Here is a 22748-nt window from a genome sequence, read left to right as displayed (position 1 = left end):
TATAAATGAAATCATATGGTATGGCACATTTACACAATGGAATATTACTCGGCTGTAAAAGATAGGAAATCTTTTTTTTTTAAGTATATTTTATTGATTTTTTACAGAGAGGAAGGGAGAGAGATAGTTAGAAACATCGATCAGCCGCCTCCTGCACATCTCCTACTGGGGATGTGCCCGCAACCCAGGTACATGCCCTTGACCGGAATCGAACCTGGGACCTTTCAGTCCGCAGGCTGACGCTCTATCCACTGAGCCAAACTGGTTTCGGTAAGATAGGAAATCTTAACTTTTGTGACTGCATGGATGAACTAGGAGAGCATTATGCTAAATGAAATAAGCCAGTCAAAGATAGACAAGTACCATGGCATCTTTTGATGAAGCACTAGCATTTCAGCCTTCCTGAGAAACCTCAGCTAAAATTGTACCCATAGAAAAACTGCAAATAAAAAGAAGTGTGAGCCTTAGCTGGTTTGGCTCAGTGGATAGATAGAGCGTTGGCCCACAGACTGAAGGGTCCCAGGTTCAATTCAGGTCAAGGGCATGTACCTTGGCTGCAAGCTTGATATCTGGCTTTGGTCAGGGCTCATGCAGGAGGCAACTAATGGATGTATCTCTCTCACATTGATGTTTCTCTCTCTCTGTCTCTCCCCCTCCCTTCCACTCTCTCTAATAAAAAAACAAACAAAAAAAGGAAGTGTGAGAGTTGTACAAAAAGCATTGATGGTGGGGACTATGATTTGTGTGGGGCTCAGTTCATTTGCTTGTTATGAAATTATAGCATTAATAGTATTTTAAGAATATCATTATCTTCCTTCACTGAAAAAGTCCATGGACAAGTATTTCTCTGAGACAAATAAAAGGAATGGATTGGGGAGCAGAGATCCTTTTAGTCAACGTATGACTTGTGACCCAAACTCTCAGCAAGAATATACACTTAATGAAAACATTGCTCTCTGGCAACTTCTGAGCAATAACACTGCCATAGCTCAAAAAGCAGTGAAAAGCCTGTTATTCATACTTACGTATCCATGCCAGTCTGGGTTTTCAAAAGACTGTGATGGACAGAGTGCAGAAGCTGCCTTGATACGCAGTGTCAGCTCTCTTTAATCCATTCCCCCAAATGCCATCACATCTTCTTGGATTGTTAACCAATGAGTCAGGTAGTAGACTTTTTCCCTTGATAATTCAACCTATTTTAAAAAATAATAAAACACACATCTAATATGGAATAGAGTAAACGTGTGGAGGCATTCTTGTGATAACATATGAGATTTAGGTCTTTTTCAAAAATGTGTTTTTGGAGCTCCCGTGGCGCAATCGGTCAGCGCGCGGTACTTATAAAAAATGTGTTTTTATTTATCTCAGAGAGGGAGAGAGATAGAAACATCAATGATAAGAGAATCATTGATCGGGTGCTTCCTGCACACCTGCTACTGGGGATAGAGTCTGTAACCCCAAGCATGTGCCCTTGACCAAAATCAAACCTAGGACCCTTCAGTCCACAGGCGGACGCTCTATCCACTGAGCGAAACCAGCTAGGGTGAGATTTAGGTCTTGATGGTTACTCTCCCTTCCTCAGTAGTTTATGGTTGATTGTCATGAGAGGGTCAGTGAAAAAAATGTGAACATTTCTAAAGTTCTTTAGGTTAAAGACTCTGTATGCTTTCATCTCTTTTCACACTTTTGTATTTTCTTCTATATGGGTTTTGGCTTTTCTTTTTAGAGAGAGAGCAGTTTCAGTAGTTTCTAACCATGGAACTCAGATGGAAGGAATAAAAAGGTGGGGATGATCAAATGAAGGTCAGCGGAGGTGGGGGAGGGGGTTAGCTTGAGAACACTGTCTTCCCTGGGAGGGAGTTAAGGTGAAACTGTGTTGGGTCACAGGCCCCAGCATCTATTATTTTAAGACAAGACAATATGACAACATTGCTAGTTAAAGTGGGAGAAGCTAATTCAAAAGGTGGGATTGGAGATTCAAAAGAGATTGTATGTGAGAAAAAGTGCATACAATTAATTGACTACGTTTCATAGCAAATCAGGATTTTATCAGCACAGAAAACAGTGAAATGCCATCACAGCTGCCTCAGTGGGTGGCATTATCTTCAATTTCTGAAGCCTCCCCCCACCTCATCTCATCCAGTCGGGCCCCTAGACAGCCCACGAAGCACTCCCAGCGCAGTTTCAGTAACAATTCCTGTTACAATCAGTGTTCTCTGGATTTTTATCCCCCTGAAGATGGTGATGGCAGAAAAGCCTTGAGATTCTTCTGAGATTTCATCATCCTTTTAACAGAAAAAACCGTCAGTGCGAATATTTAAATTACCCCATTCTTTCCCAGAAACTTTGCCTTCCTAGTAATCTGCCCTCCGGCATAGGCTGGGAACGGTTTAAGGGTGGGAGAGTTAAAGGGGGTGGGAAGGTTTGTCAAGTGAGAACGATCCTTTCAAGGAGCCCAAGTGTATCTCGGCCTGAGAAGTTTTTGCTTCAGAGTGTCAGGGATGGCGGGGAGCAGACACACAGTCTTGTAGGTTTACAGACCAGAGTTTGAGACGGGGGGTCGGCCGCCAGGCTGCTGTTGCCTTCTGAATCTCTCTTTCGGTGCTCACAGCGACCCCGCTCCAGCCGCGAGTGCTCGGGCCATCCGAGCCACCCCTTGCGAAGCCGGGCCGGCCCACCAGCGCTGGCCTGGGAGGGTGGGGACGCTTCCAGGGCGCTTAGGCCCCGGGATGCCCGGTCAGGGTCTCCACGGCGGTGATCTCTGGAACCAGAGGTTCCCACGGGTACCGGGCCTGGGATGAGCCCAGGAAGAGCAACCCAGCCCGTCGGAGGTTTGGAGCGCCGGGCCCAAGGCTCTCCGGGGGTGCGCAGGGAGGGGTGCCCAGCGGGGCGGGAGCGCAGCCGGAGCGCCGGCCGCCGGCGGATCCACTCCCGCCAGGATGGCCAGCCAGGGGCGGGGAGCCCAGAGCGCCGCCCCGCCAGCGCGCCCCGCCCGTGGGAGAGGAGGGGCTGCGGCGCGGCGGACCACTGGAGGCGCAGCTCCTCCGCCGTCACCGCTGTCGGAGCTGGAGACCGCGGCTCCGCTCCCCAGCCAGCCGCGCGCCTGTCTGCCCGCCGGGGCCGCCTCCCGCCTCCCGCCTCCCGCCGCTGCCGCCGCAGAATCGGCGGCGCGGCCCCTTGCCTCCCAGGTAGGTGTCCTAGCTGCACCGGGTACCCCTGGAGCGGATATGACGGTGCCCGTACCGGTGCCCGGGGGCATTGTGCGCGTCCGGAGGGCCGAGGACCCTTAGGGGCGCGCGGATGGGCAGCTTCGCTTTGGGCCCCTGAAGCATCATAGTCCTTGGGGGTCTCCCCTGACCGCATAACCTCTGCGACCGGGAGTCGGGGTTGGCGGTGCTAGTCCAGCCTGGCGGCCGAGGTGGGAAGGGGCGTCTGGGTCATGGTCCCCACGCGCCGTCCTCCCCTCCCGTCCTCCTCGTGTCGGGGAATTCCGGCCGCCTGGCTCTCGTGCCCGCAGCCCCCGCGCGGGCTCCCCCAGGCTGCTGGGGAATGAAGCTCGGGCCGGCGGAGGGACTGATGTAATTGTCAGCAGAGAACGGATCCCGCGCGGGTGAGAGCGCCCGCGCCCGCGCCCGTTCCAGCTGACGCCTACGCCGCACCTTCCACGGAACCCGGGGAGTCGGGAGGAGCGGCCGGGGAAGTTGTGCATTTGGTTTGATTGTGCGCGTGCACTGCGGACTGCCCTCGCGGGGCACCCCTGCCCACTCGGCTGCTGGCGCCCCTGCAGCCTTCCCTGCAGCCTTCGTCCACACCCCGGCCAGGGCCGAATCTGCCCCCCCCTGGTTCAGACCGGGACAGCTTTAGCATTGCAGTCAAGACGTGCTTCCCCTGCACCCAGCCGGGCTACTGCCCGCAGCTCGCGTCGCCCGGGCATTTGGGGGAGGAGGGGATGGGAGACCTGGGGAGGAAGCCTGGAAGAAGTAATGACAGCAGCAGATTTTGAAAAAAGCCTCTACTGAGTGGATATAAGACACATCTGCATGACCTATACTGATTTGGTGGCAATCTGTGATATACCTGAACGGTAGCTTCAACAGACCTAAAGCTGGGGAAAGCATTACATAATGGATATGAAGCAATTGACATGAAACTAAGTGAACCCTCGGGAGTGCTAGATTATTTCTTTCCTCCCCCCCCCCCCCCCCCGGACCCAAAAGTCCTATAGGCTTTTTCTCTATTAGAATTTCCATTTTTCAATTGCTGGACTAGTTTTAGCAAATTGAATGTCGTATTCAGTTGTGATATTTTCCCAAATAAAATAATTTCTCTTGAATGTCTTTTCTTAAATTTAAAAACTGCATGCAAATGGATGGTAATGTATTACACAGCTAATTAAATGTGTTATTTCTTCAAAAGTAAAATGAGAAAATATCCCATCTTAATATCCTTAACTTTGTTTTCCTCTTGGCTATAATCCACCCACACCCCACTTTGCTTTTGGAAGCATTTCTACAGTTTTAGGTACTGCAAGCTCACAGTGTTGATATTCCTTTCGAATGCTACAGCATTGCAGATACAAAGACTATTAATAAATGAAACAAGACCTCGCAGTAACTCAGAGTGAGCAGAGTTCCCAAGGTCGAAGGGAAGCTGCAGCGTAATTCCGCTCTAATCACCTACAGAGAATATGCACAGCTCTCATTGGGTTATAAGGAAGGCCCTGATTGGTGGAATATTATTCATATTATTCTTTTAACCCAAATTTCATGTTTTCCCCTAAAAATATTTTTTTTCTCAAAGTAGGTGCAAAATATTTTGAAATTAAATCTTTGCTTTTAGAAAGTCTAAAAACCCTGTTTTTGATCATGTTTTCAGTTTTGATGAGATAACTCAATTATACATTCAGTGGATGTATTCCTTTTGGGATATCTCAGTTTCAGATTATGACGGGTTATCAGTTGTCTCTTGGTTATGTGATTTGGTTGGACTTTTACAGGATATGTTTTCTTGTCCCTAGATTGCTTTGACTGTATGTTAGCTTTCCTTGAAGAAGAAAGGTAAAGTACTTCCAGGATGAAGTGTTTGTGGTTGGATATCTGGACTACCATTGCAGAAATAGATCTAGGTTAATGTATAAGTAAATAAAAGTTTTATGCAACTTTATTCATGACACGGATGAGGGAAAAGATTTAAATTTTAAATCATTCAGTAATCATTAAGTGGATAATTACTTATTGAGCACCATCTGTTCAAGACACTGGTCTAGGCATGTGGGAGATACAAATAAGAATAAAAAAGTCCCTGCCCTCAAGAGTTTGTCATCTCGTTTGGGAGGAAAATGCATGAATTCTCAAAATAAGGATTTTTTTCTTTTACTGCAATGTTTAAGTAATAATAATTACCCCCCCCCCCCTTTTTTAGTCTGTTTTTAATCTCGGGAAAAAGGTCTTATACTCTCTGTTGACGTCTGTGACATTCCTCCCTCCCCCAACATTGTGTCGTTAAGATTAATACATTATGTGTCTGTAACAAATATTTCCCTGTTCTGCCAATTGCCTTTTTTTTTGCATTAAAAAATATCGCAGAGTGCTGCTCGGATCATTCATGTTTCTGGGGCACTTGTGCAAGTGTTTTTCTTGGCCATATAACTAGGTATAGAATTTTTGATTTGTAGGGTGTGTGAATATTTAACTTACTAAATATTAACAAATTACTAGTATTTCCCACAATTGTATTAATTTACATGAGCCAGGGAAACAAGCAAACACAAATCATCCAATACAATCAAGCATTTATATGTGTGTTGAAATATACTTTTTTTTAAAGGAAGAGAATGATGAACTTTAAACTTAGGGTAACAGTTATCTTTTGGGGGAAGCCAAAAGGATATGATGGAGAAGAACACAGAGGTGCGTGTAAGTTATTGGTAATGATGTAGTTCTCAGGTGTGGTGGTAAGTTCATAGGTAATCATATTTTTTAAAAAGAGGGTCAGTCCAGCCAGTTTAGCTCGGTGATTCAGCATTGACTGATGAACCAGGAGATCATGGTTAGATTCCCAGTCAGGGCACATGCCCAGGTTGTGGGCTCGGTCCTTGGTGGGGGGCATGCAGAAGGAAGCTGATCAATGATGCTCATCATTGATGTTTCTATCTCTCTCCCTTCTTCTCTGAAATCAATAAAAATAAAGACATTAATGCTTTTTTTTTTTTAATGAGGGCCATGCATGATAATTTTAAAGTTCTAAGGAAAAAGAAAATAAGGATAATACAGAGTCTTCATAAGGCAGAACAGGCTACTGTACCAAAAGACCCACACGGTGACAGTTGAGGGCTGAGGAAGCAGTCCCTGTGTACAGGCATGAGTTGCCAAGAGCTCATGGTGGAGACCTGCAGGAAGGATGAGCAGGCCTTGCTGAAAAGAGGAAGGCCATCTCAGAGGAAATGATATGAACAGAAGTGGAGGAAGCCATATGAAATTGTCCAACAGTGAACCACTCAGAGGGTTCATAAAAACATCTAGGAAGCCCTAGCTGGTTTGGCTCAGTGGATAGAGCGTCGGCCTGTGGACTGAAGGGTTCCAGGTTCGATTACGGCCAAGGGCACATGCCCAGGTTACGGGCTCGATCCCCAGTAGGGGGTGTGCAGGAGGCAGCCGACCAATGATTCTCATCATTGGTGTTTCTATCTCTTCTTCTCTGAGATCAGTCCTATATAATAAAGAGGTAATATGCAAATTGACCATCACACCCTCATACAAGATGGCCGCCCCCATGTGGACACAAGATGGTCACCACAAGATGGCTGGCAGGGGAGGGCAGTTGGGGGCAACCAGGCCTGCAGGGAAGGGCAGTTGGGGGGAACCAGGCCTGCAGGGGAGGGCAGTTGGGGGTGACCAGGCCTGCAGGGGAGCAGTTAGGCGTCGATCAGGCTGGCAGGGGAGTGGTTAGGGGCAATCAGGCAGGCAGGCGGGTGAGAGGTTGGGAGCCAGCAGTCCCGGATTGTGAGAGGGATCCCAGATTGGAGAGGGTGCAGGCTGGGCTGAGGGACAACCCCGCTCCAGTGCATGAATTTCATGTACCGGGCCTCTAGTAATAATAATAATAAAAAACATCTAGGAAACAGGTGGATATGGCGGGTCAGGAGTGAGGAGAGAGATCCAAGGGAGGGCCCCTAGTTAGGTTGATGATGGAGATGAGAGTCTCCATTTGAAGACAACTAAGAAGGGAATTCCTTCTGATAGGGCCAGTATCACAAAATCTATATAGTTAGCTGACAAAAGGCAGAGCTAGGGAGGATAACCCAAATAGCTTAATATCCAGGACTATCTAACATTTTTTGGTGTTTGCTATTTTGATACCCATAGCTTTGACTTTAACTCACTGGAAAGAAAAGGAAAGAATAGATAAAAATTAAATGACCTTGTGCTATATATTTTTCTTTTTCTTTGTTATTCTTTTTCCATATACTAATATGAGAGAAAATCAGTGTAGAAGGAATTGAGTCAGAAATAGAACATCAACTCTTATTTTTTTTATCTTGCATCTTATCAAGGCAATTCTCACTGTAGCTCTTAAGACAGACCTATGTATCTACCTTTTGAAAAGAGTGTGGAAAGAGAATGGAGAACAACAGCACTATATTTTTAGAATCTTTTTTTTTCTTTCAAAAATCAAACCTAAAATAAACCTGGCCTCAATTTCTAGCTGTGGCTTTACTTCATATCGTTTAAACCAGTGCTTAAGTTTTATCATAAATTTGAAGAGGTTACCTTGATATTTTTTATACATAATACAGTGTTGCTACAAGTAACAAACTGTTATCAACTACGAAAGTCTGAAGAATAAAGTATCTAAAAGAACATTAAAATAAAAAGGTTTTGTTAAAATACCATTTGTGGAGATAAAGTCTAAAGTCTGATTTCATTTTAAATTAAGATACCATTTTTGTTTTTTGTTTATCTGGAGCAGCTAGACAAGTTTTCGTATATTCTCGCACCATAGGCAACAATCTGCACAATTTCTGTTGTATGATTTCCTTGGAATAGAAAAAATAGCACAGTTTGAATGGCATGTTATGAAAAGACATTAATGAAATTCTTTTTGACTTCAGTAAACTTCCAATTGAAGAACTACAAAAAGAATGTGATCTCCAAGGTAGGCCAACCAAACTAGGGTTCACGTGAAACTCCAGGAGGAAAGCAAGGGAGAAGGAGAGAGTAAAATCCACAAGAAACCAGGATAAAGGAATAGGAAGGTCAGGACAGGAAGTTGGTGGATATTATATCCCAGCTTGTCTTCCAGCCTCATTTCAAAAAGTGCCAACAGCCCTGGCTGGTGTGGCTCCATGGTTAGGGCATTGGCCCTCACACTGAAGGGTCAAGGGCACATACCTGGGTTCCAGGTTCGATCCCCAGCCCCAGTTGGGGCATGTGCAGGAGGCAGCCAGTCAATCTGTCTTTCTCACATTGATGTTTCTCTCTCTCTCTACCCCTTCCTTCCTCTTTTCCACTCTCTCTAAAATCAATGGAGAAAATATCCTCAGGTGAATATTACCCCCCCCCCCAAAAAAAAGTGCCAATGGAGGAAATAAATCTGAAGGCTTATGGAGATCAGATATTAGAGAAGAGGTATCTCTCTACATTTTAAATAAAAAGCTTTGAAAAATCTTAAAGAATACAGAACGCATAAGATAAGAGTGATAAATTAAACTCCATTAAAGAAAAGATAGTATGGATAACAGTCAGAAGATAAAATATCTCCACACCAGCAAAAAAACATTTATAACATGTGTCAGAGACAAGGAATAACTCTTTAATATCCAAAGAGTTCCTGTGTATCAATAAGAAAAATGACTGGTAATCTAATAGAAAAAGGGGCAAAGGCAATGAATAAAGAGTTCACAGAAAAGGAACTACAAATGCTCAATTCAGGATAAGAGAAATTAATTTTAAATTCTTTAGTCCAGTGATTTTCATACCTCTTTTTTGTCGTATCGGCAAAAAATGTATTTTTTTGGTGTGCCACAGAAATTTAGTAATTAGCCTATGTGTGCCATGAAACAAAAAGGTTGAAAATCTCTGATGTAGTCTATTAAATTGGCAAAGATCTTGATGTTCGTTACTACTTTATGGTGAAAAGGTTTTGGGGGAAGCTGACAAGCTCAAACATTGTTGGTAGGGGTGTGAAATGGTCCAGCATCTGTGTAGCAATTTGGAAATGTTGCCAAAATTAAAAATTTACCTACCTTCTCATCTCAGGAAACCTAAGAAGTTGTTCTACAGATATACTTGTACATCACAAAATGAATTTGCACAAAGACATCCATTGCAGCATTGTCTGTAAACAAAAGATTTAGAGAGAGCTAAATATCCATCAATATGAGATCACTTAAATAAATTATGAGCAGAAACAAAGCTAGGTAGCTGTTGAAAGGAATGAGGTCATTCTGTATTTGCTGATATGGAATGATCTCTAAGATACAAGGAAACAAGTCAAGTTGCAGGGTAGTGTATAGCCCTTGGGGTTTAATAGGAGTTTGTAGATATGTGCTTATGCTTGTAACTGTTAAGACTGTCTCTGGAAGGTGACCCAAGAAACTGGTAATAGTGATTGTCTCTGGGGAAAAGAACTGGGTGGTTGGGGTGGGGATGGGAAGGACATTTATTTCGTACACCCTTTACCACTGTTTGAATTTTTAAATATGTCAACTTATCTATTCGAATCAAGGTAGCTTTTAAATTTCTTGAGGCTCACTTGTACTGTTCAAGAATGTTGAGTAGTTGTAGCCCACAGCATCCCTTTGCAACGTTAGATCCATGGTAGTTTCCATAAAGACTCACCCTCACTGTCCAGTGGTGTGGCTTAGTGGTTGAGCATTGACCCTTGAACCAGGAGGTCACAGTTTGATTCTGGGTTGCAGGCTTGACCCCTGGTAGGGGGCAAGCAGGAGGCAGCGGACTGATGATTCTCTCACATCTCTGATGTTTCTAACTCTCTCTCCCTCTCCCTTCCTCCCTGAAATCAATTTTTAAAAAAAAGAAAAAGACTCACCCTCACCACTACCCTGACAGGCTACAGTTCAGGGAGGAGGGAACATGGAGGCGGTTGCCCTTTGGGACAGGTTGGCAGACCTTGGTTCCCTGTAATTGCCCTGCCCTTGCCACTGTGACCCCACCTAGCTGATTTTACTGGGGGGGAGACCCAAGGGACATTGATTAGGACCTAACTGGGTGGTGATGAGCGTTCATGGAGAACAGACTTAGAAGAAGGTGGTGGCAGAAGCCTGGGCTGGGAGAACACAGAAATGGAGGTGGTATTGATTGCTACTCCAACTCCATCAGATGCAGCTTACAGTGATAAAATAGAGAAAACTCTTATTTTATGGGCTACGGCCTTGAGATTCTCTGCTACCCCTGAGTTTTGGTACGATGTCTAGGAATCTGCATTTTTAAAAGGTGGGCTTGGACCAGCCGTGGGCAAACTACGGCCCACGGGCTGGATCCGGCCCGTTTGAAATGAATAAAACTAAAAAAAAAAAAAAAAAAAAAAAAAGACCGTACCCTTTTATGTAATGATGTTTACTTTGAATTTATATTAGTTCACACAAACACTCCATCCATGCTTTTGTTCCGGCCCTCCGGTCCAGTTTAAGAACCCATTGTGGCCCTCGAGTCAAAAAGTTTGCCCACCCCTGCCTTGGACCCTACCAGCTGGTTTGGCTCAGTGGCTAGAGGGCCAGCCTGTTTGATTCTGGTCAAGGGCATGTACCTTGCTTGTGGTTAGGGCATGTGGAGAGGCAACCAGTCGGTCTCTCACATGGAAAAATATCCTCAGGTGAGGATTAACAACAACAAAAAATGTGGCCTTGGTTTTGGGAGTCCATTCTGGGAATCATCGATCTCTTCTGCCTTTCTTCGTTTATTGATGAGAGTATCCCCATTCATCCCTTAAAGTAACCATTTCCTGGAATAACTTTTTATGGTATTATACTCTTAAACACATGCTTTCCTACGAGTGATTGTTTCATTGTGCCTTTGTCCTCCTAGAGCCCACAAAGTGGTACTGAATATTAAGGTATAGAATAGTGAGACAACTCTGGCCAGGTAACTCAGTTGGTTAGATATGCCAAGGTTATTGCTTCAATCCTGGGTCAGGGCACATACACGAAGCAACCAATGAATGCATAAAGAAGTGGAACAATAAATCAGTGTTTCTCTCTCTCTCTTTATAAAATAAATTTCTAAAAAAAAAAAAAAAGGAATAGTAAAACAGAGAAAGCCAAGGTAACAGCTTAATGGTTGGTAGGTGATATCTTTGGGAAAAAGAAGTATTTGCTGATATAAATTTAATAAGCATGAGTTACATGAATTATACTGAAGAAAAGGAAAAATTTGGTGACAGTCGGAGGTATCATGCTGCAAAATAATTTTCCTAAAAGGAAATAAAAATAGTTTAATTATCAGTAATACACATTTATGCAAAGTTAACAGACATAGCCCTTTATTAGGAATTGGTTATTTTATTTTAACATATTTTATTGATTTTTTACAGAGAGGAAGGGAGAGAGATAGAGAGTTAGAAACATCGATGAGAGAGAAACATTGATCAGCTGCCTCCTGCACATCTCCTACTGGGGATGTGCCCGCAACCCAGGTATATGCCCTTGACCGGAATCGAACCTGGGACCTTTAAGTCTGCAGGCCGACGCTCTATCCACTGAGCCAAACCGGTTTCGGCAGGAATTGGTAATTTTAAATAAAAAATAGCAAAGTGTACAGGAGCAAATGTTATATCAGTCTCTTTTTATTAACTTCTAGGCATGAAGTCAGGGTTAAATGTGTATCCTAATAAATGAATCAAGTAAATACTATGCATTCCTTTCCTTTGTGGAAGTTCTGATAATTTAGTGGCTGTTGTCTTTTTCAAACCATTTCGTTTGGAAATTAGGAGGGATAGGCAGCAGCCTGGTAGTGGCGTTCCCCCGGAGCGTCAGGTGCCAGAGCAGGGTGATGTGGAGAGCGAAGGTTGATAGATGGGGAAAGGTCAGAGAGGCTCGCTGTCACAGGGGAGCAAGCACTGGATGACCTTTGGGAGCTTGGCATTGTGCAGGACCTGTGGAAGTGTCTAGAAAACCCTTCCCATAACTTTCCGGGGCTATTAAAATTTCAGGCTGCATTTGATCCTTAACTAGTATATCTAGTGTGTCTAATTTCTATGGACTTTAGGAGGAATTTAACTGCATTTCTTTAAGAGATTTAGTAGCATATATTAAATACATTGGGGTAACAGTATTGTGCCCAACTGCTTCTTCTTGCCACACATTTAACGTCTTTCCCCCCCATACATCCCTCTGTGAAAATAGCTACTATCTCATGGCACTTTGTATCGCAGTACACGGTGTTCCAGAGAAGCAGTATATATTTGACAGGAAGAGCCCTGGATAGGGACCATGGCTGCGCAAATTCTGTCCCAGCTTCACTTACTGAGCAGCCACCCTGTACGCTTGGGAAGCCTCATCTGCTAAATGAGGGTAAAATGGTGGTTGCTGAAGTGAGTTTTCTAACTTAGTACTTAGAGACAAAGTGCAATTATCAATCATTAATGAAACTTCTATTTACCTAGAAAACAAATGACCAGTAAACCAAAATGACTACATTTAGCTTTCGACTTGTTCAGCCCTAGCTGATTTCTTGCTCACCTGCCTTGTGCTATCAAATTCGGAAGTGCCTTGGACATGAAAAACAAATGTATAATTTTGTTACAGTTAGTTGTTTTTAATAGTCAATGGTTGAGCATCCACCTATGAAGCAGGAGGTCACGGTTCCATTCTCCGTCAGGGCACATGCCTGGGTGCTGGGCTCGATCCCCTGTGTGGGGCACGCGGGAGGCAACTGATCAATGATTCTCATCATTGATGTTTCTATCTCTCTCTCCCTCTCCCTTCCTCTCTGAAATCAATAAAGATATATTTTTTAAAAAATGGAAATCTCTCTAGAATGTTTTATGTATTTCACTTTAAAAATTGCTCATAGAGACCCCAACACCAGAAAGCCCCCTAATGTGTTGCCAGTGACTCCGGCTAAGAGTGCTCCTGCCTTCCCTAAAGATGGCTTTGGCGGTGGGCAACACTAACTGCTCCTTTACCAAATAACCTCAGAATTCTTTTCTTTTCACTTGTTTTCCTTGAAGATCTTTTGCTTTCTCCTTTCATTAGTCATCAGGCTTCTACTGCATTTCCATGAGCTGAGCCCTCTCCCGACACATAGAAAATATTAGTTCGAAAAGTAATGCTATTTCAGCCACATGTTGGAAGTAGTGAGTAAGGAATGCACTCCGCTGAAGCTGTTTTTCTTTATCTCTGAGGCTTGTTTTCCAGACAGCTAAGATGGTGCGAAGTCTCGCTCAGTGTTAGATGAATCTGGCACTAGACTTTGTTATTAGATTATAGGAGGGTTTATAGCTGTTCCAGTTACTGGAAATGAATTATCACTCTGATATTCTTTTATCTGATTATCATTCTCAGGATCATTCATTTATTGCACAGAATATTTCTTGAGCATGTACTACATATTGCAGGCTCTGCTTTGAAGTCGGAAAAGGACCTGCTCTCTGAGAACTAACATTCTAATGAATGGAGACAACCAGTAAAAAGCACATTGCTGTTTCAGGTACTGGTAAAAACGATGGCAGCAGTAAAGGTGACCGATGGGGCAAGGGCAGTTATTGTTGTTGGTGGGTATGTTGGTGTCCTGGGGCTGCTGTAACAAAGTACCATGAACGGTGTGGCACAAAATGGTAGAAATGTATTCTCACACAGTGCTGGAGGCCAGAAATCCAAAATCAAGATGGATCTTTCCTTGCCTCTTCTACCTTCTGCAGCCGCAGGAATTCCTTGGCGTGTGGTAGCATAAATCCAATCTCTGCCTCCTTCACCTGTTTCTCCTTCGAGCCGCTGTCTGTGTGTATTCTCTTCATATAAAGACACCAGTCACAATGGATTAAGGGCTGACCTCTTAACTAATTACCTTGCAACAACATTCTGAGATTTTGGGGGTTAAGACTTCACATCTTTTTGAGGGACACAATTCAACCCCTAACAGTGGGTTTCTTTGGGCGGGCTGGCCAGGCAACGCCTTGCTAGGTGGAGACATTCGAGTTGAGCCTGAATGATGGAAAGGGGCAGGTTGTGGAAAAAAATCTGGGTGTAGATTCTTTTCTAGCTACGCGAACAGCAAGTGCAAGAACCTGGGGAATGAGCCTGTTGGCATCTAAGATATGTACATGAACTTTACACTCTTAAAGAGGGCAAACAGATGTCTCATTTGAGAAGTTTACTTTTATAGTTCAAGTTGATAGGCTTTTAGTTTTGAACATTCTTGGATTTTTTTAAAAAAAAAAAATTCCTACGGAGTGTGCAGGAAGCAGCCAGTCAATGATTCTCTCTCATCATTGATGTTTCTGTCTCTCTCTCCCTCTCTCTTCCTCTCTGAAATCCATAAAATAATAACAATAATTTAAAAAATTAATTACTGAGGAGCCAGGTTTTTAAATATTAGCTATCTGTGACTCTGGGCATGGGACCATCTGCTTAATAAATCCTTACTTTCTTGGCTGCAAGAAAACAACACAACAAAAAACAAAAATACTCGAAGACAAAACAAAACAAAAACTGCTGAGAAATCAGGCCTACTGACAGTGGCTAATCACATTTTAAGAATTTTGTTGATTAAAATTTCACTTTGCATTTTTTTAAAAATGTATTTTATTGATTTTTTTACAGAGAGGAAGGGAGAGGGATAGAGAGTTAGAAACATCGATGAGAGAGAAACATCGATCAGCTGCCTCCTGCACACTCCCTACTGGGGATGTGCCCGCAACCAAGGTACATGCCCTTAACCGGAATCGAACCTGGGACCCTTGAGTCCGCAGGCCGAAGCTCTATCCGCTGAGCCAAACCGGTTAGGGCTCACTTTGCATTTTAATAGTAGAATTTTCCATCACCATGTTTGGGTTATTAAACTAAAAGCTTAAAGTATAACAACATCTGAAAATTGCGTAGACTTTGTAATAGTAGAGATTATTCTCTAGTGATAAGAAATTAAGGTTAAATATAGTCCTTAAAAACCTATCATCATATATTAAATTGTCATTTTCAACAGGATTATAACATTATTGTGGTTGTACTCTGTGCCATCTAGAGCTAAGTAGCCTTAGTATGATTTATCTTACATACTTATGAATATTTTTAGTTTCTCTCTCTTTCCCTCTCCCTTCCTCTCTCTCTAAAAATCCTTGAAAAGTCTTTAAAAAATCAATACAGAATACAAAAAATCTATATGGAAATGCAAATTGCACAAGATAGTCAAGAAGATTTCATGTAAGATGGTAACACCTTTTAAGTATCCAGAAGTAGGATAAAATAGCCTAAAATATTGTAATATTTAATGCAAAAGTGACATTATGAAATATGCATTAGTAAATTATATATGTGTACTTTAGTCATACCTTTGATGTAGTTAATACAGATATATTTGTTTATATTCTAAATAACAAGTTTCCATAAAAAGTTCTAAATAAGTTCAAAAATACTTATGTAGATTTAGATTTTTATAGTGAATGGCTATTTAAGTAAGATTTGGAATTACAAACACAGACTGAGACTAAAGCTGCCTGGGTTCAAATCTTAGCTTTGCCTTGTCCAGCTCTGTGATCTTGACTAAGTCCTTTAACTGTTTGCCTTATTGCCTCATTCATGAAATGAAAAATATAAAGATAGTACCTAAAACAAAGGGTTGATGGGAGGATAGAGTGAATTAGTGCATATACACTTCTTAGAATGGGCACATAGTAAGTGCTAACTGTTATAATTTTTAGCATGTCAATTGAAAATTGATATATTAATATTCATAATAGGAAAACTTAGGTAAAATGTACATACAGTATCTCTTATTCCTTGTTACAAATCATAAGCTAATTTGAGAGAGATAGGAAAATTTCCCACAGTGTCTGTACGGGTCTGTTTTAATGCTAAAAATCTGTTAAAAGTATTTTATATGCTATCCACTTAGTTACTTATAGCAGTGACTATGTTCAAGAGATTTTGTTAGGTCTTAAGGGAGAAAGAAAGATGATTAAGCTGTCAATCCTGCTCTCAAGAATTTACCCATCCAATAGGGGAGATAAGACATAATTTACTATAATACATAGTATAATGAGGTAAGTGTCACATCAAGAATCTGATTTAGCCCTAACTGGTTTGGCTCAGTGGATAGAGCGTCAGCCTGCGGACTGAAAGAATCTGATTTAGCGCTGTGAGTACCTCTGGAAGCAGGGAAGCATCCGAGGAGGTACTGTGGGTAAGAGGGGCGTGGCTAAACATTTAGGAACTGGTGACATTTTTAGAAGATGGGAAGAACAGGATGTATCCGAGGTAGAGAAGGAACAGTTAGATCAATGGGAAAAGGACAGAGAATCGTGTCCTCAAGTCAAGAGAGGAAAGAATTTCTAGGAGGAGATTTGAACTGTCATCCCAAATATTATAGAAAAGTCAAGGAGAGAACATGAAAAGCAATTCCCTCATCTTTTCTGGGGGCCAGAAAGATTGAGGTGGGGATTCATTGGCTTTTCTTGACAAAGTAACACTGTAATAGAATTTCTGTACTTATATATCTGAAAAAGCATCAGATCAGCTGGGATATAGTTTATTTATATTGATGTGATTCAAACAAAGTGGAGGTTATTTATTTATTTATTTATTTATTTATTTATTTATTTATTTTTAGTCTCTCAAAGATCACTTTCAAGACCACCTACCATTCATTTAGCATTTTTTTTTATTGCTTAAAGTATTACAAAGGGTATTACATATGTGTCCATTTTTTCCCCCCGCCCTAGACAGTCCCCTAGCCTCCCCTATCCCCCAGTGTCTTATGTCCATTGGTTATGCTTATATGCATGCATACAAGTCCTTTAGTTGATCTCTTACCCCCCTACCTCCTGCCCCCCAACCCTCCCCGGCCTTCCCGCTGCAGTTTGACAATCTGTTTGAGGCAGCTCTGCCTCTGTATCTATTATTGTTCAAAAGTTTATAATGGTCTCTATTATCCATGAATGAGTGAGATCATGTGGTATTTTTCCTTCATTGCCTGGCTTATTTCACTTAGCATAATGCTCTCCAGTTCCATCCATGCTGTTGCAAATGGTAAGAGTTCCTTCCTTTTTAGAGCAGCATAGTATTCCATCGTGTAGATGTACCACAGTTTTCTAATCCATTCATCTACTGATGGGCACTTAGGCTGTTTCCAGATCTTAGCTATGGTGAATTGTGCTGCTATGAACATAGGGGTGCATATATCCTTTCTGATTGGTGTTTCTGGTTTCTTGGGATATATTCCTAGAAGTGGGATCACAGGGTCAAATGGGAGTTCCATTTTCAGTTTTTTAAGGGAACTCCATACTGTCTTCCATAGTGGCTGCACCAGTCTCATTTAGCATTTTTTTTTTTTGTCTGCCATACATTCTCCTAAACATTTGAGATGATCATCCTCTCCTTTAAAGCCTTGTAGCTGCTCTTGCAGTAGATACTGTCACTTCCATTTTACAGATGAGGAGGCCATGTCCGCAGAAGAGACAGCCAACTCACAATCCATCTTTCGGAAGTGACCAAGCTGAATTCCAACTCAGCCTCTCTGGTCCCAAAGCCTGGATTCTTAACCAGTTATTTTAGGGAAAAAGTTGTTTAATAACCTCAAGGCATTTTAGATGCAGAGGTGAATACCCAACTTTCACCGATGACCAGCCTCACTGGCCTGCTTGCTGTTCTTTAAATAAACCCGGTTATTCCCATTGCAGGGCTGTGGCGCTTGTTCTTTTTCCTTCTTTAGAATATTCTTCCTGCTGCTTTGCCTTATGGGCTCCTCCTCACCTTTCCTGTGTCATCTGGAATGTCAGTGAGGCCTTTTCCAGCCCTCCACTAAAGTGCGTGCAACCCCACCCCACCCCAGGGCATCCCATCTGAGAACATCTCCTTCCTGATGTGTTCATTTGTTGTGATTGGTCTAATTCTCAGTGTGTGCCTTAGGTACTGATGATTCCCAGGATCTAGGATAGGTGATCTAAACTGTTTGTGGAATAAATGCATGTGAAAACATAGACACAAAGATAGCTCATGCATGTGCAGTTTATTGTGTATCAGCCACTGTTTTAAGCACTTTATTTGAATTAACTCATTTAGTTCTCACAATAATGGTGTTGGCTAGTACTATTATTAGCTCCATTTTAGAGATGAGAAACTGAGGCACACAGAGGTTAAATAACTTGCCAAAGTGAGTTCTTTAGCTATAACATGGGGATGTATTAGGACCTAACTTTCAAATTGTGTCTAGTTCTGTACTCTTCTGGCTCATAATAAAAACTAACCTGTCAGCAGTGGTATTGGGAATCATCACTGCTGTAGAGGTAGCAGCATCAAACACATGGCAACTATAATAGCCATAGAGAATGTAATTGGCTCTTAGTTTTTAAGTTAATGGGTAAATATTTAAAAAAATACTTTTTTTAAATTTAACTTTGTCTAACTCACCCGGCATTTAGTACATCGCTGGTATTTAGTGACTATTACTTAATGATAATTTATGATTTTTATTTTTTATTTTTCTGAGAGAAAATTGGATGTAGCATGTGTCCTTTAGATTTTGGATTGGATGCTATGGTTTTTCTGTCTTCAGTGTATAAATACTATCTGACAGATAGTAAATGAGACCAAATTGTTAATCCTGATTGGTGATGAAAAGAAATAAATATAAAACCCAGTTTCCTAAAATCAAATGACAACTTCCATGTGTCATTTTGTAAAGGCAGCCTTTTAATTTTTGGCTTTATGCAGAAGTTCTGCTTTAAATAAATAAAAATAAACATTCTTTTCCCTCCTCTCTACTGTTCTTCCCCAAACCCCAACCATTACCCCTTCCACACACTTGTTATTTCTGTTGATTTGCTCCTGAGGATGCTTGTGTATTTGCTGCTCAGAGTTTTTCTTGGTCTTTTTAGAAGAAGACACACTGATTTTCCTGCCTGGGTTGGGTTTGGGGCTATAGTCTATGGTTCTCCGCTCGCTGAGATATTGAGTTTTCAGCCTTTAGCTGCCCTTGAGTGACTGCTCAGACGTCATGGGGAGACTCAGTGGGACTGATAACCATTAAGGGTTGTTTTTTATTTTCACTTGTTAAATCCCCAAAACTAATGCTATTAAAGGGCTTTTCATAGTGGTTGAAAGCTCTGTCTATTCATCTTTTTAACTCCCACGTCACATAGCCTTGTACATAGTGGCCTTTCAGTAAATGTGGAATGTATAATTTTTATTAATTGACTCATATAAAATTACACTGTACATTGTTTGCTATTATAAATGCTAATTATAGCTTTCTTTAGTTTGTATTTACACTGTAATCTTTGGGAGCACAGAAGAAAAAAACTTGTTGAGTTTTTCCCTTAAGCTATAAAGGAAAACATTTGGGAAAGCAGTGCTATACTTCTACTAGTCTCAAATGTCCACTATAAGGTAGCTAATAGGCAATTATTTGTTTCTCTATGTAAGAAATATTTTTAAAAACTCTGAGAAGAATGACTAATTATTCTTTTCGAGAAGGCTATGTAATGTAAGATGACCAGGGTTTAAGAATTAGATTTTTCAAAGCCAGGAATAAAGTACACAAAGATTAAAATTCATTTCTTTATGTTGGAGATGCTGGAGCTTTATAGTTGCTCTTTTTAAAAATGTAAAACAGGCCATTTGACATTTCTTTGCAAAGCAATAACTTATGAGTTAAATGCAAGCAATGATCTGTCTTTTCAGATACTTTCAAAACTATCCACATATCATGATAACTGTCTTCCTTTCTCCTCGGCCGGCATAGGCATGATGACTGTACGTAAAACAGGAAATTAGTAATCTCTTTTTGAAGGTGGTGCTGGATTGTTGTTCCTGATGAATTAGCTCATACATCTTCCCCCGAGTTTTGGCTTAAATATGCAACTCAGATGATAATATTGAATCTAAAGGTGCTTTGTGCCAGAATGTATTACTATGTGGAAGGAGGGTGTTACTTGACAATTTTATGCTATTTTTGATAATTTCTTGGAATTACTTTTTTAAAATAGATAGATTTTCTTTAGGAATTCCAGAAAGCCTTTAGAGAAATATTCTTAAAATTGTATGTTATTTTATTTTTTAAGTTATTTCATATATATATATATATATATTTCAGAGAGGAAGGGAAGAGGGAGAGAGATAAAAACGTCAATGATGAGAGTGATTGGCTGTCTCCTGCATGTCCCCTACTGGGGATCGAGCCCACAACTCAAACATGTGCCCTTGACCAGAATCAAACCCGGACCCTTCAGTCTGCAGGCTGATGCTTTAGCCACTGAGCCAAACCAGCTAGGGCTGTATGTTATTATTTTATTGAGAATTAAGAGTAAAATCATCTTTCTGATTTTAAGGTAGTTAATTATGATTAGTACTCTGTTTGAAGAAAATAATGGGGATGGGGGAAGGGTGAAATGGGTAGAGTGGGGTCAATTGTATGGTGACAGATGACTTTTGTTGGTGAGCATGCTGTAATGTGTACAGATATTGAATATGTTGCATCCCTGAAACTTACATAATATTATAAACCAGTGTTACCTCAATTAAAAAATATATATTGTAGGCAATGTTAAGAGTTCAAAGTTGGTAGTCAGCTGATTTTCATAAAATCAGAATGATAATGAGAGGGAAAGAATGGCCACTCTTTACAATAATGGTTAAGATTACTTGGAGAATATTTTGTGACAAACAGATGCCTGAGTATCTGCCATTATATATTCTTAGTGTCTCAATACCTGAAGGCTTAACTAGCACCTTAGCCTTTTCAACATTGCTGAGTCACAATAAAGATCTTCAAAAATCATCTAGTCACCTTTCATTTTGTAGATGAGGAAACTGAGGTGCTGAGAGGTTGAGTGAGGTGTCCAAGCCAAGCCAGACTTTACTGACCATCCCATTCCTGACTACTAAGCTATCCTGACCTGGTACATAGTACACATTAGGGTTGATTTGCAAATATTTGTACAGATATAGGGAAAATGGTGGTGGGACCAGTGGTATTACTATTCCTTTTTTAAAAAACAATTTTATGAGTTTATTTGAGACAAATTAACAATTACCCTGAAGCAAAATCTCAATGGGGCAGTTTGCAGCTTATTTGATACATTAGAATCAAAGGAGGAGATGTCAGGAGGGTTACATGAAACGCATTGGTGGTAGACTAAGTGGGTAGGAGAAAGCAAAGCAGGGAAATCTTTAGGATTGGATAAAAGATGAAATGGAGAAACACCACTTTTACATTGGTGGATACAGAATAGTGAATAATTAACATTTATAGCACATAGAGTTGGTATTCGGGGAACACAATAACAATGAGGGGTCCTGTGGTTTGTGCTCTGGTTCCTGAGGTTGTGCCTTTGAGGGTGGGAAAAGGAAATTACTCTGACATTCCAAAGGTATGTTATCCTAGATGTATAGGAACAATAGACAGAGCTCACTTAAGGTAAAGACTGACCTTTGCTAAGGAAGCTATCTATAGTCCTGGGACCTGATTATCCTCCATGACCTGCCCAGTTGTGAGTTTGTGATCAGACCATCCTGGTTGGTTACTTTTGGTCACTGAGCTTCTCAGGCCTGTCTTGCACAGTTCCTTTTTCATTCATAGCCCCTAGCTGTTCTCTGGGCTAGCAAGCCCAGGTATGCGTGAGGCACCCAGATGCACTGTGCCCAGTTCAGAACTGCTGTGCTATGGGCTCTTTTGACACGAGGGCCAACATTTCTTGTGTCTAATGATGATGGATTCTTTCAGCATTTGTATGCCTGAAAATATCTTTGCTTTGCCTCAGTTGTTGTTGTTTTTTTAATTTTTATTTATTTCAGGGAGAGGAAGGGAGAGACAGAGAGGGATAGAAACATCAATAATGAGAGAGAATCACTGATCGGTTGCCTCCTGTATGCCCCCCTCCTGGGGATCGAGCCCACAACTGAGTATGTGCCCTGACCGGGAATCAAACTGTGACCTCCTGGCTCATTGGTAAACACTCAGTCACCTTCCCCATCCTCCCCAGACTATATCGCCTAACCTCTAAGGAACACCAAGAGACTTGCAGCCAGGGGAGCAGTGGGCAGTGGCACCTCGTCCTGGGTTAACCTCCTGAACCTGTCTCCAAGGCCCCCTATTCTCTGACTTTCTAGTGAACCAAAGCAGCCCAGCCTAGGCTCTCCTGTTCTTCTTCTATGCGCTTCCTTGTGTATTTTTGCTGCAGTCAATAAATCTTGCTTGCTTTAAAAAAAAAAAAGTTTTACGTAGTCTATGTGGTGAATGTGAAAGCCTGGCTGTGGTGTAAGAGTTTCTCCAGTGATGTTCAGAGCAACTCAATGAGTTGACTAGAGCGTAACTGATTCGTTGTTGTTTTAGCTATTCCTTGTTTGTTTAGTGCCTGCTCTGTGCTGGGTTTTGTCATAATCACTTCTTATCCTCACAATAAGTTCAAAAGGTGTTGTTATTGATAATCCTTCTCCAACTCCACCCCACTTCCCCCTCACCCTCAGCCCCAGCCCTTCTCAGTAGCCCAGATGAGAAAATAGAAATGTCAAGTGACTGCCAGAATCCTATAGCTTGTGAATTGTATAATCAGATTATCAACCTAGTTCCCAGTAGCTT

General features: G+C 41.7%; 1 protein-coding gene across 12 annotated transcripts in view; it reads left to right on the top strand.

The window, feature by feature from the left end:
* The first annotated feature begins 3027 nt into the window (after positions 1–3027).
* The window catches only part of OSBPL6 (oxysterol binding protein like 6), a 176834-nt gene continuing 157113 nt past the window's right edge, over positions 3028–22748 (top strand). For 4 of the 12 annotated variants that reach the window (XM_059703963.1, XM_059703967.1, XM_059703955.1 and 1 more), the window contains exons 1-2: positions 3029–3188; positions 13523–13667. The gene's annotated coding sequence lies outside the window, so the exon portion shown is untranslated. Of the gene's footprint in view, positions 3189–13522; positions 13668–22748 lie in introns of all 12 variants that reach the window. The other 8 variants (XM_059703960.1, XM_059703964.1, XM_059703957.1 and 5 more) reach the window with 6 other exon arrangements.

Source organism: Myotis daubentonii, chromosome 7 (genome assembly GCF_963259705.1).
Source record: "Myotis daubentonii chromosome 7, mMyoDau2.1, whole genome shotgun sequence".
In the NCBI taxonomy this organism is placed as follows: domain Eukaryota; kingdom Metazoa; phylum Chordata; class Mammalia; order Chiroptera; family Vespertilionidae; genus Myotis; species Myotis daubentonii.
Note: the sequence above shows the minus strand (reverse complement) of the source record. Positions and strands in the feature narration are given on the sequence as shown.